We start from the raw sequence: 14,030 nt of genomic DNA on the forward strand, positions 1-14,030 counted from the left end.
CAGTTGAGGCCAGGCGTGGTGGCTCATGCCTGTAATCTCAGCACTTTGGGAGGCCAAAGTGTGCGGATCACTTGAGGTCAGGAGTTAGAGACAAGCCTGGCCAACATGGTGAAACCCCGTCTCTACTAAAAAATACAAAGCTGGCGTGGTGACACGCACCTTTAATCCCATTTACTTGGTAGGCTGAGGCAGGAAAATCGCTTGAATCCAGGAGTCAGAGGTTGCAGTAAGCTGAGATCGCAGCACTGCACTCCAGCCTGGGCAACAGAGCAAGACCCTGTCTCAAAAACAAAACAAAACAAAAAAACCAGTTGAGTGCATAGTTGTATTATTCTCTTTTCACCAAGGAGGAAAATGAGGCACAGAGAGGTTGGGTACTTGCCCAAAGTCACACAGCTATGTGGCAGAGTAGGAATTTGAACCTAAATATTCTGCCCCTAAAGCCTGAACTTTTAACCACTGCACTGTATGTAGCTCACAGGAAGATTGAAGGGAAAACTTCTGGAGACATTAACAACGTCCAGACAAGCACTTCTCCATTTATTATTCACTTGTCCACATTCCCCATCTTATTTTCTTTCACACACACATCGTTGGTATCCCCTTTAATTTCAATTCTTTTTATCTTTTTTTCCAAGAAATATTTTACCATTATATTTTAATACTATATATAAAACATCAGGCACAAGAGAGCCCTTCAAAAGAAAAAGCAGAGCCTGCCTGAAGAAAATGCTTCTACAATGGTCTTTATCTCATACAGCTGAATATAATTTTCCCCCAGATGTTACTCTAGTCACTTATTAAATTAATCTTTCGTGTTTTAATACCTATAGAAACTGCACCAAAATCTGAGGTGTTCAAAGGGATCTGCAAACCAGGTAGCTGATACATTTGTAAACATTCCCTTTGACCTGTTTGATCTTCATATCTTCATTCACAACCACACTAATTGAGCTGATTGAGGGCAATGTCATTGGGTCTTTTGCATATTCAAATTTTCCAGCCTCCTCTTTCTGGATGTGAATGAGGTTCAGAAGAATGGGTGGGAGAGGCCCAACTCACTCAGCCAGAAATACCGGGTTGGCCCTTTCCTGGGGCAAGCAGTGAGGACAGCACTGAGTGGCTTAAATGAGTGTTTATCCCAGCTGCCACCCGTCCCAGCTAGGAAGGAAGTCCTTACCATCTGGGCACAGTTGCTTTGGGCTACTTGGAGTGTGGAAGGAGGCACTCTGCTTCCTTTAAAGCCCTTTAACAATGTTGCGGACCAAAGCTTCATGATTTTTCAAGAGGAAAAGTCCTTGACAGGCTCCCAGGACTCAAATCTTCTATTCCTGAGAGATCTATCACTGGCGGTGGGGGGCTCAGCCCCCTGGAGCCAGTTCTCCTCCCTATACTAAGGTGGCGAGAGTCTCCTAAATAGAACAGAGGTGCTAATAAGCTTTGGGGAAGAAACAAACAGAAGAAGCTCAAAAAGTACAGAAACTGTCAAAGTGGATATTTTAAAAGCCTCCCACTGGAGCTCGTCTCCTGTGTTCCCTCGGAGCTGTGAAACTTTTAAAATGTTGAAATCATTAGCCCTATTATTGTGTCAGTCTGCCACATTCACTTCCATCTTTCCATTTCTATCCACCCACCAGCCACCCCGCCTCTCCCAGCAAGCTGAATTACACCACATTCAAATCTTCTGCAATGGAACTCCCTAAAATATGCTCTTTTTTCAAAATATGTTTACATTCAAGTCACTCAAGTGCTACATTGCTGAGTCGAAGACTTCAGACATTTTAAGGAAGGATAGAGAAATAGGAGACTAGGGCCTGTGGTCTAGTGTTCTGTAGTATTCTAACTCTTTATCCTCTTCTCCCAGTCCCCAATCTCACCCCTCATCTATGGTCTTTGGCTGTTTTTTTTTTGTTGTTTTTTTTTGTTTTTTTTTGAGTTTTGTGCTTGTTGCCCAGACTAGAGTGCAATGGCATGATCTTGGCTCACTGCAACCTCTGCCTCCTGGATTCAAGTGATTCTTCTCCTCAGCCTCCCAAGTGGCTGGGATTACAGGACTGTGCCTTCTTGCCTGGCTAAGTTTTTATCTCTAGCAGAGATGAGGTTTCACCATGTTGGCCAGGCTGGTCTCGAACTCCTGACCTCAAGTGATTCGTCCACCTCAGCTTCCCAAAGTGTTGGGATTATAGGCATGAGCCACGACGCCCAGCCCTCTTTGGCTGTTCTTTGATGTAAGGAGGCAAGAGCCTGGATTGGTGGTGCATGCCTGTAGTCCCGGCTACTTGGGAGGCTGAGATGGGAGGATTGCTTGAGCCCAGACATTTGAGGCTGCAGTGGGCTATGATGGCACCACTGCACTCCATCTTGGGTGAAAGAGCAAGACTTTGTCTCAAGAAAAAAGAAAAAAGAAAGAAAGAAATGAAGGAAGAAAAAAGGAGTCAAGAGGAACAAAGATCAAGCCTGTGTAACTCAGTCATACCATGGGACCAAAGTACCAGGAGCAAAAATACCAGGAGCAAAAAGGTAGAAACACTGAGTTTTGCTGATGCTACGTTGGAACCCCAAAGAGACCTCAAAGCTTTTCCTGACTTTGACCCTTCCTCTTCTCTCCTGAGCACAGCCTCCAGCCACCCTTGGTTCTCCTGAGGTCATGCCCAGCTCTGAGAGGATCAGTGGCTGGTGGCTCAGAAGGGCCAAGGCTTTGGAGCCAACCTGACCTTGGCTTCAAGTCTAGCACCTGTGGAACCTTGGTCAGGTCCCTTTCCAGCTCTGGGCTCAGTTTTCTCATGGGAATAATGGTAGCAATATCTAACTTACAGGGTTTATGTAAGGATTACTTGACAAATGTATGCGTGTGCATTTAAAAAAATTGAAATGAAATTCACATAGTATAAAATTAACCACTTTAAAGTGAACAATTAAGTGGCACTAAGTACATTTGCAATGTTGTGCAACCCACCATTTCTATCTGTTTTCCTCACTCCAAAATAAAAACCCATCTGCACTCATTAAGCAGCCACTCTCCACTCTTCCTTCCCACCATCCTGGCAACCAGCAATCTGCATTCTGTCTCTACAGATTTACTTATTCTGGACATTTCCTATAAGTAGAATCACATGATATTTGTCCTTCTGTGTCTGGCTTCTTTCACTTGGCATACCGTTTTGAGGCTCATCCATGTTGTTGTATGTATCATTACTTAATTCTGCTTTACCAGCTGAATTAATATTCCATTGTGTGTATGCACCACAATTTGTTTACCCATTCATCTTTTGATGGGCATTTGGGTTGTTTCTACCTTTGGGCTATTGTGAATAGTGCTGCTATGAATATTCAAGTGTATGTGCCTTTCTTAAAGGCTGTAGTGCTTAATAAATATCAAAGAGGGAAGCCAAGATCCAGGGTCCTGTGCTGATGACTAGAAGAGTCCTTGCCTCTGCAGGATCCCACAGAAAGATTACTCATAGCTTTATTTTTCATGAATGACAGGGCTTTTCAAACCTGTGCTAATCTAAGATCTAATCCTCACACACTGACACATCATGAGTGGGTGTGAGTATGAGAAAAACGTGCTGGGTCTTGCTCACCTATACTTGTTTGGCTGGATGACCTACACAGGTCCATGCAAGGTTAATTTTTTGAAGGCACTAGAAAAATTATAATGTCACTAAGCCTCACTGAGCCTCAGAATTTCATTAAGCCTCAGTTTTCTCAACTGTGAAATGGAGTGATGGGAGGAGTGACCAAGTGTCTTAGTTTACCTGGGAAGTGAGTCATCAAGACAGCAAAGAACTTCAGACATGAATTTCCTCTTTCTTACTTCCTATTAAAAACAAATCAATATTTGAACAATGATTTTCATATGAAAGAAAGATAACATAATGCATTTCAATTAATTTAACATATATTTATTGAGCACCTACTACACGCTAGGCACCATTCTCGGCTGTGGGAATATAGCAGTGAACAAAGCAAACAAAAATCCCTGCCCTACTACATGCTAGGCACCATTCTCGGCTGTGGGGATACAGCAGTGAACAAAGCAAACAAAAATCCCTGCCCTCCTGAAGTTTATATTCAAGTGAGAGGAAGCAGAGATTCTAGGTGTGAGTGAATTAGAATGTGGTAAGTACTTTGAAGAAAAATAAACCCAGTGAGAGGGACAGGGGATACTAGAGAGAGGAAGGGTAGAGTTTTGCTATTTTTGCAGAGAGTGGAGTGGCCAGGCTTGGTTTTCTTGAGAAGGTGACATTTAGACAAAGATTGAAGGAGGTGATGGGAGAGCCAGGTGGGTATCTGGGAGATGAGAAGGTCCTGCTGAGAAAGCAAGGGACACATCCTAGAGCAGGGGCCAACAGAGAGCAAGAAGGAGTCCTATGGGCAGTGGGCAGAGAGGCAGTGGGGACCATACTGTGTAGGGTCATGTAGCCAGAGAGAAGGACTTGGGCTGTTAGCTGGAGAGAGCTGGGAGAACCAGGTAGGTGTGACAAAGGCCTCTAGAAGCTCTCCAGCTCCTTGGAAGGAAAGTCAATATCCTTCCAATGGCTGCCCACAACTTCCATTACATAGAAATCCAAACTCTTGACCCAAACTCCACTTCAAAAACACCCCTGCATTCCCATCTTCTTCATTCCAGGAAATGGGATCACTGACCACCCAGCTGTTCAGGCCAGATGCTTGGCTTAGATTTTGATTCTTCTCATTCCCACATACTCTTGTTCATTTAATCAACAAGTTTTACAAACCCTACCTCCCCAGTGGATTCCAAATCTGACTGCTTCTCTGTTCTTTGCTCAGGCAGGTTAAGTGACTCAGCCAGCAACACGCAATGAGTGAGGCACAGTCCTGGAACTTGAAACCAGGCCTTCTGATCCCATGCTGGAGAGAGAACCATCTGTCCCATGGACAGTAGCTCAGTTCAGCAACAAGGAGACATGGCTGTTGAAACATTCCAATGTCCACTGAGCACCAACTGTGTGCCAAGACTCCCTGGGGGACTTTGGTTAGATGTATTGTTTCTCGGGGCCCGGAGCTTCTGGAGAAGGCCAGCCTCATGCCCAAGTCTTGGTGAGACAGCAGATTCCATCCCTCCTGAGACCAGAGCAGCAATCGAATATGGCATGAAACTGGCCCTTCTGGGCTGCATGGGCAGGAGGCAGGAGCTGAAGTTTTCTTAACTGTTGGGCTTGTTCTTGTAAATTCAATCATTTATCTGACATTTCCTGAGTTCCTGCCATGGGCCAGGCCCTGGAGATAGAGCAGTGAACAACAGTAAAATTTCCCTGCCTTCATGCAACTTATATTCTAATGGGAGGAGAGAGTGTAAAATCAATATATATTATAAATAGTATAATATGCTAAATGGTGATGAGTGCTGTGGAGACTGTGAAGCAGGGGTGGGGAATATGGCCATATTTCCCAGGGGAACAAGTATTGCAATTTGAAATATGGAGGTAGATGAAAACCTCACTCAAAGATGATATGCAAACAGAGAAGGAAATGAGGTGATCAGGAGCAAGACAGAGACTGTCTAGGGGATGAGGCTTCCAGACAGAGGGGATGATAAGTGCAAAGGAACCCAGGCAGAAGCATGCATGGGCTGTTCAAAGAACTCAAGTGCAGTTGGATCAGAGAGGGTGAGGAGAAGAGTAACAGGAGATGAAGTGAGAGAGGAAGTGGCCAGGAAGCCTAGCATTGTGCAGATCTGTTCACTGCACCGTAATGCCTGAGCTCACCAAGCCTTGTGCCTTGATGCAGGATTGTGTCTGCCTGGAGGAAGAAGCATGTTTTTGGACTAACAACAAGCTCTCTCTCTCTCGCTCTCTCTTTGAGACGGTCTAGCTCTGTTGCCCAGGCTGGAGTGTCATGGCACAATCTCAGCTCACTGCAACCTCCACCTCCCGGGCTCAATCAATCCTCCCCACTCAGCCTCCAGAGCAGCTGGACTACAGGCACACACCACCATGCCTGGCTAATTTTGTTTTGTATTTTTTTGTAGAGATGGGGTTTCACCATGTTGTCCAGGCTGGTCTTGAACTCTTGGGCTCAAGTTATTTGCCTGCCTCAGCCTCCCAAAGTGTTGGGATTACAGGCATCAGCCACCGCGCCTGGCCAAGCTCTTTTTAATACCAATGGCCTATTCTGCAAGAAAAAGATGTCCACTGGGAGACTTGAGGCAGAGGAATGGCATATCTGACTTACTTATTCTTTGGAAACTGTGTTAAGATTAGACAATAGAGGGCAAAGATGAAATCAGAGAAACAAAGTCGAAGCTTTTGCATAAGACGGTGACTTGGCTACTTGATGACATTAGTAGCTTGAAGGCATTTCCATTCTAGAGGTTGACAGCTTGGTCCAGTACTCAATGGCAGCAAACCTGGCTTAGACTTTTCTGGAAGCCTGTTGTAGCAGATGGCAGCCCCTTTTAGAAGCACAATCTAGGTGGGCTTGCTCTATGCGTCATGCCCTTCCCCAGCCCGTGGAGAAGAACATGTCTTTGCCCTATTATAACATTGTAAGTCACCACTTATTGAACACCCACTATGTGGCAGGCTCAGTGCCAAGCATTTTGCATACCCATTTTCTTAACATCTTGCCCAACTGCGTGAGGAATATCATAAGGAAGCTGAGAAAGAGCTCAGGAAGTTGCATGATATTGTACCATTTGTAAATGGCAGGGCTGTGATGCAAAAATCACATTATTCTTACCAAGACCTGGCTCTTCACTGCCTTGCTATATTAGGTTGGTGTAAAAGTAATTGCAGCCACTAAAAGCAATGGCATACAAAATATACGTTGCCTGGGTCTTCTCAGCTCTGTTCTGGGCTGTCAGTCAAATTACAAAGAACTAGCCTCCCCTCTGTTTGATATCAATCTCTCCCAGGCCTTTGCTCTCTTGTCTTCTAGATAAGTTAGCCAGACAGGCAGCTGACTAAGAAGCTATCCTATTTTTAAAGAGAAGAACATTTCATAATTTCCTTTGGTAACTCAGTTACTTCTAGTAAACAATGACCTGACTAACTACACTGTCACCCGGGGGGTGGGACTGTATCGTTGCATCTAGTACCTAGGAGGATGCTGACTCAATTAATATTTGCTAAACAGATAAATGGAGTAAAGAGCTTATCAGAGAATCTGATTCAAGATGAGGAAGACCCACAGAATGGACTAGCTGAGGAATGAGAGAGCAAGCAGTCAACCTTAGATGTGATCCCAATACAAAACTTTTTTTTTTTTTTCACAATGTAACCTTTAATCTTTTGAGGGGAGAAAGAAGGAAGGGAGAGGAATGAGCAAGACACAGGTAGCTCTGATGAAGAAACGCTCTAAAAAAGAGGGAATAAAAGAGACTTTTATTTTGCTTTCTTTTAATCAAATTATGTGTGGTCCTGGTTGTCAAGAGAGTTCTTAGTTGAAGTTCTAGCACTATCGTTTATTTTTGTTTTTTAACTTTTATTTTAGGTTCAGGGATACATGCGCAGGCTTGTTACATAGGTAAGCCTGTGTCATGGGAGTTTGGCGCACAGATTATTTCATCACCAAGGTACTAAGCCTAGTACCTAACAGTTATTTTTTCTGATCCTCTCCCTCCTCCCATCCTCCACCCTCAAGTAGGCCCCGATATCTGTTGTTCCCCTCTTTGTGCCCATGTGTTCTCATCATTTAGCTCCCACTTATAAGTGAGAACATGTGGTATTTGGTTTTCTGTTCCCATGTTACTTTGCTAAGGATGATGGTCTCCAGCCTCATCCATGTTTCTGCAAAGGACATGATCTTGTTCTTTTTTTGTGGCTGCACAGTATTCCATGGTGTATATATAGTACATTTTCTTTATCCAGTCTATCATTGATGGCCATTTAGGTTGATTCCAGGTCTTTGCTATTGTGAATAGTGCTGCAATGAACATATACATGCATGTGTCTTTAGGGTAGAATGATTTATATTTTTGGGGGTATATACTCAGTAATGGGATTGCTGGTTTGATTGGTAGTTCTGTTTTTAGTTCTTTAAGGAATCACAACACTGCTTTCCAGAATGGTTGAACTAATTTACACTCGTACCAACAGTGTATAAGTGTTCCCTTTTCTCTGCAACCTTGCCAGCATCTGTTATTTCTTGACTTTTAGTAATAGCCATTCTGACTGGTGTGAGATGGTATCTCATTGTGGTTTTGATTCACATTTCTCTAATGACTAATGATATTGAGATTTTTTTCATATAGCACTGTCATTTAAGGCATGTGACTTTGAGGCAGTTGCCTCACCTTTTTAAGCCTTAGTTTTCTCATTGGAAGAGTATGGGCTACAATGCAATTGAACGTACTTGCTGTGTGTCAGGCACTGTTCTAGGAGCTTTCACAGATATATTATTTAAGCTCTACAGTAACTCACATGAGATAGGTGCTCTTATTATCCCCATTTTGCAGAGGAGGCAACTGAGGAACGGAGAGAATGAGTAACTGTCCGGGTATACACAGCTAGTGAGTCGTAGAGCTCCAGTTCGAACCCACTCAGTCTGTGCTCTTAACTACCTCATTATTTTCCCATAGACTTATTGTAGAGATCAAAGAAAATACTGTTCACAAAAGTATTAGGTTGGTGCAAAAGTAATTGTGGTTTTTGTCATTTAAAAGTAATGCATACTTAAAGTATAAGATTTCATAACCAAGGACCCAGAATGATGCCATATAGCATGATTCTGTAAATGCTTAATAAGAAGTCATGATTATAAGGGTTGTCTGACTCTTTCCTGGAGGCTGAGAGAATAAAGAGCCAAGAAGGATGCCTTCATCTGGTCCTGAAGTGGAGGAGAGAAGGACCTGGCACTGTTTGGAGTTTGGAACCTCCTTCACGTAGTGCCTGGTTTGGGTCTGAAATGCTTGTCCTCCAGCTAAAGGGCAGGACCAGCATTCCTGAATGCCCCAATGTGTTATGGATAAAGAGAAACATCTCCAAGAGAGCAAAGCTCTGAATAAGAATTATGGCTAGGGGGCATGGTGCACCCCAGGGAAGGAGTCAAGGGGGAGACATTCATTTTGGGGCTAGAAGGGATTCCAACTGGACCACAAGGAACTCTAAGCTTTTTATTAAGCAGCTACTTTGTGCCAAGACCTGTGCAAAGCAATTTCACATACATTACCTTATGCAATACAGTAACTTTGGACAGAACATTCTATTATTTTCTTGTAGAGATGTGGAAATTGTGTCTCAGAGCAGTGAAGCAATGTATTCATGCTCATATACCTAATAAGGGGCACCTCTGGATTTAAACCTGATTCCAGGTCTTTTCAATATACCATACTGCCGCCTAATGTCCTATCTTCCTTCCAGTAACATTGCTTTCATTTTCCCCAAGAACAAAGTAGTAAGTCTGTCCAAAATGTTGGAATATACCTTACTTTTTATTTTTATTTTTATTTTGTGAGACGGAGTCTCGCTCTGTCTACCAGGATGGGGTGAAGTGGCATGATCTCAGCTCACTGCAACCTCCACCTCCCAGGTTCAAGTGATTCTCCTGCCTCAGCCTCCCAAATAGCTGGACTACAGGCATGTACCACCATGCCCAGCTAATTTTTTGTATTTTTAGTAGCGACTGGGTTTCACCATGCCGGCCAGGCTGGTCTCAAACTCCTGACCTCGTGATCCACCTGCCTTGGCCTCCCAAAGTGCTGGGATTACAGGCGTGAGCCATTGTGCCCGGCCATACCTTACTTTTAAATGAAGGTTTGCCTAGAAAGCTGTTGTAATTGCTTGTATATAAACCAGATCATGTTTTAAAAAATGTCTTCAGAGCCCTTTTAGTGGGATTCAATGATAAAGCATTTTCTATAGGAATTATCCATTTGTAAAGCAAATAAGAATTCTCTTTCCCTCCCTCTGGGACTAATTCAGGTTTCATGGCAATCCTTGCTTTTTTTTTGAGACAAGGTCTCACTCTGTCACCCAGGCTGGAGTGCAGCAGTGCAATCTTGGCTCACTGCAACCTCTGCCTCCCAGGTTCAAGCAATTCTCCTGTTTCAGCCTCCCGAGTGGCTGGGACTACAGGTGTGTGCTACCACATCCAGCTAATTTTTGTATTTTTAGTGGAGATGGGGTTTAATAGTGTGGCCCAGGCTAGTCTCAAACTCCTGATCTCAAGTGATCCACCTGCCTCAGCCTCCCAAAGTGCTGGGATCACAGCCATGAGCTACCTCACCTGGCCCAATGCTTGTTTTTATATTGGGCATTTAAAAGCCATTGTATATCAATATCAAGACAAGTGGAAACCATACAAGATCCAAGAAAACCACATTCCTAAACCAACAGCACAGCACCTGGAAGAGAGATGGCAAATGGTGTCAAACTGTGATTTGGGATGTCAAGATGGTCTTCCAGAATGATGGTCTTCAAGCATGATGGTCTTCAAGCATCAGCCAGGTATACCTTGATTTGGAATGTGACCTTCTTCTAACCTTTCTCTGAGCACCAGTCCTGGTTTTCAGCGATTCCTTGGATGTCTCCCCATCTACATTTTGTAGAAGTATCCAAGTCAACACACTCAAGGCCAAACTCCTGAGTTTCTTACCCCACCCAGCATTTCAGCCTTCTCTTAGTGCTTTTATGAATGACTTTTTCAGTCTTCCCTCGCTATAACTTTGCTTTTCAACATTTACTTTGTTGGCAAAACACTTTGAAACACTGTGCGTCTTACACTTGTACCTGTCTTTCCTTTTGGGTTGTGTCTACCACAAAACTTCATTACATCTGTTTAAGCACTAACAGTGCCTTCCTTGGCCTCCTTGTCTCTTCTTTCCCTTTGAATCTGCTCCACATCTTCATGGCAGACCAATTTTCCTAAAATTAGCTCCCATCATGTTCCTGCTTGCTTCAAAAACCTCTGGTGCTTTCCTGTGGTTGCCTTGGGAATCAAGTCCACCAGCCTGACGTTGAAGCTCTCTGCAGGCTTTCACTGGCATTTCAAGCCATTTATTTGATCTCTTCCCTTTGCGAGTGTAAGTGCGTGGCTGCTCACTGGGCCCACACTCTCCTGCCTCTTTGCCTTTGTTCAGCTTCACCATCCGTGTGCCTCTGGAAACCCACCTTTTTTTTTTTTTTTTTGAGACGGAGTTTCATTCTTGTTGCCCAGGCTGGAGTGCAATGGCACAATCTTGGCTCACTGCAACCTCTGCCTCCTGGGTTCAAGGGATTCTCTTGCCTCAGCCTCCTGAGTAGCTGGGATTACAGGCATGTGCCACCATACCCAGCTAATTTTGTATTTTTAGTAGAGACGGGGTTTCTCCATGTTGGTCAGGCTGGTCTCGAACTCCCGACCTCAGGTGATCTGCCCACCTTGGCCTCCCAAAGTGCTGGGATTACAGGTGTGAGCCACCACACCCTGCTGGAAGCCCACCTATTCTATGAACCCAACTCCACAGCTCTCTCTTTTGTGAAGTTTCCCTCAGTTCTCCACTCCTAATGAATACAATCTCTTCTTTTGCAATTTGTATTTTTCTTCTAAGCCAACCCCATTCTGCCTTGTATTATGGTTGTTGATGTATTACGGTTACTGACAAGGTTGGTTCTGCCTTGTCCGATTCTTTTTTTTTTTTCTGAGACGGAGTTTCACTGTTGTTGCCCAGGCTGGAGTGCAATGGCGCGATCTCAGCTCACCACAACCTCCGCCTCCAAGGTTCAAGCGATTCTCCCGCCTCAGCCTCCCCAGTAGCTGGGATTATAGGCATGTACCACCACGCCCGGCCAATTTTGTATTTTTAGTAGAGATGGGGTTTCTCCATGTTGGTCAGGTTGGTCTCGAACTCCTGACCTCAAGCGATCCGCCTGGCCATCTGATTCTTATTTGATGCTTAGTTTATTAAAGGCTAGAACTGTGTCCTTTTCACTTTTGCATGTCTAACAACAGAGGCTTATACATCGCAGGAGCTCAAAAATATGTATAGGACAATGGGAATTACAAAAGAATTAAAGAGTCTTTCCCTATTAAAAGATGACACTAGATATCTATAACTAAGAATAGACAGATACCTGGGCAAAATGTGCACTTTTTGAGTGCTGAGGCTGCAATCCTTTATTGGGTACAATGACATGTCCACATAAGCTTTTCCCAAAGAATGTGAATGAAGTTCGACCCAATATGATGACATCCAGGGCAGGGGATAAGATTCCCTTGCTGAGACCTAAATTTTTTTGTGTACAGGGCGTACATGGATTCTATTCTGAAATGACTAAAAATTCTCTAAATAGCTCCAAGAGGGAAGTCTGTCTTCCCCTCCCCACATACTGATGATATCTGAGCACAAGGAGAAGCCACTGACAAATGTAGAAACCTGGTCCTCATCTGCAAAAATGAGTGCTTTGAACTAAATAAACCTTATAACCTGTTATAGTTTGAGAAATATTACATATTCCATTATTTTCCTGGAGAGGTTTAGCCGATCATACTGAAAAACAGAAACCAAACCCCAAAACTCACCAATGGTTAAGCTTTCGTCTAGGGAAAAAAGTGACTTTTACAAGCACACTGCTTATTTTGTGGTGACCGCAGAGCCCAATATCTAATCTGCTTCCCCACTTCCTGTGTTATGAAATGCTGGACATAGTTTTCTCTTGGCTCAGTGGCAATTTGATAAAGAGCGAAGAGCTGAGATGAAAGACATAGCGAACACTGCCCTCTTTTGTCCACCCTGGGTTTCTGCCACTTCTCTTTGGTAAGTGTATCAGGCAGACACGAGTTAAAGTCGTGCTAGTTAAGTAAACCTTTGTGTGTAACTCCATTTCAGTTGTTCTCTGCGTGACTCCCCAGTTTCAGCAGTGTGGAACATCTTTATTTTGGTGTCATAAACATTCTGGCTTACCCAAGCCTGCCACTTTGCGCCAGAAACCATTTAATGATGGTTGTTCGGTGCCGACCCCAAAAAAGTGGATGTAAAGCAAAAAAGAGGCTCTATTGTCTGAGGTTTTCCTGCTCCGTTTGGATTACCAGGGAGTTAAAGATAAAACCCCAGGCAGAAAGCTACATGTCAGCAGTAAGGGAACAAGATTACCTCTCACGTTACTCATTTAGAAGAGACGGCTTTTGTCTTAGTGTTTTGAGAAATTCTTCTTAAATAATTTGGTTATGACTTTCTTGTGTGTTGTGTGAGATATGTAGGAAGGAGCTTTATAAAGGAAATATAGTGCCACGTTGCTTAAATTTATTGAGGCAACCCTAGCAAGAGAAGTGCATTTCTGTTTGTAGAACAACTTATACATTTTTCATAGGCATAAATAGAAATTAAAAATTAATATGGGCTGGGTGCAGTGGCTCATGCCTGTAATCCCAGCACTTTGGGAGGCCAAGGCGGTGGATCATCTATGGTCAGGAGTTTGAGACCAGCCTGGCCAACATGGTGAAACCCCATCTTTACTAAAACTACAAAAATTAGCCAGTCGTAGTGGCAGGTGCCTGTAATCCAGCTACTCAGGAGGCTGAGGCAGGATAATCAGTTGCACCTGGGAGGCAGAGGTTGCAGTGAGCCGAGATCATGCCACTGCATGCCAGCCTGGGAAACAGAGCAAGAAAAATAAAATTAATATGACCTCCTTTCTTGGTTGACCTGAATCATACTTTGCAGTTATTTTTTTTTCTTGTGAAAGTGAGTTTGTATTTGGAAGGTCTGCAGAGAACACCAGGGATGAAGAGGTAGAGGAGGGAATAACGTTAGTTAGGAGTACAGTTTAGAGTGCTGTTGGCTGTTTGCCCAAATGCAAATTATTTAATTTGATCTGAAAGCTTTAAATGTAATATTTGTGAGGATTCAGTCCATCAGTAAATCATCAGATATGTGTGTACATTTGCTGTGTACCCAACTAGGCATCAAACATGACAATAGGGGAGATTGTGTTCTGGTTGGAAAAGGAAGAATTAATTTAAGAAAATAGTTTGGAGTCTGCTTCCTATAATTTTGTTCTTAAATTTTAACCTAGTGGCAGCAACTTTATGTCCTTTCTCTCCCAGGACAGTTCTAGGGACAAATATTTAGCTCCACTGTGCCTACC

The sequence above is a fragment of the Pan paniscus genome, chromosome 3 (assembly GCF_029289425.2).
Source record: "Pan paniscus chromosome 3, NHGRI_mPanPan1-v2.0_pri, whole genome shotgun sequence".
NCBI classification, from domain to species: domain Eukaryota; kingdom Metazoa; phylum Chordata; class Mammalia; order Primates; family Hominidae; genus Pan; species Pan paniscus.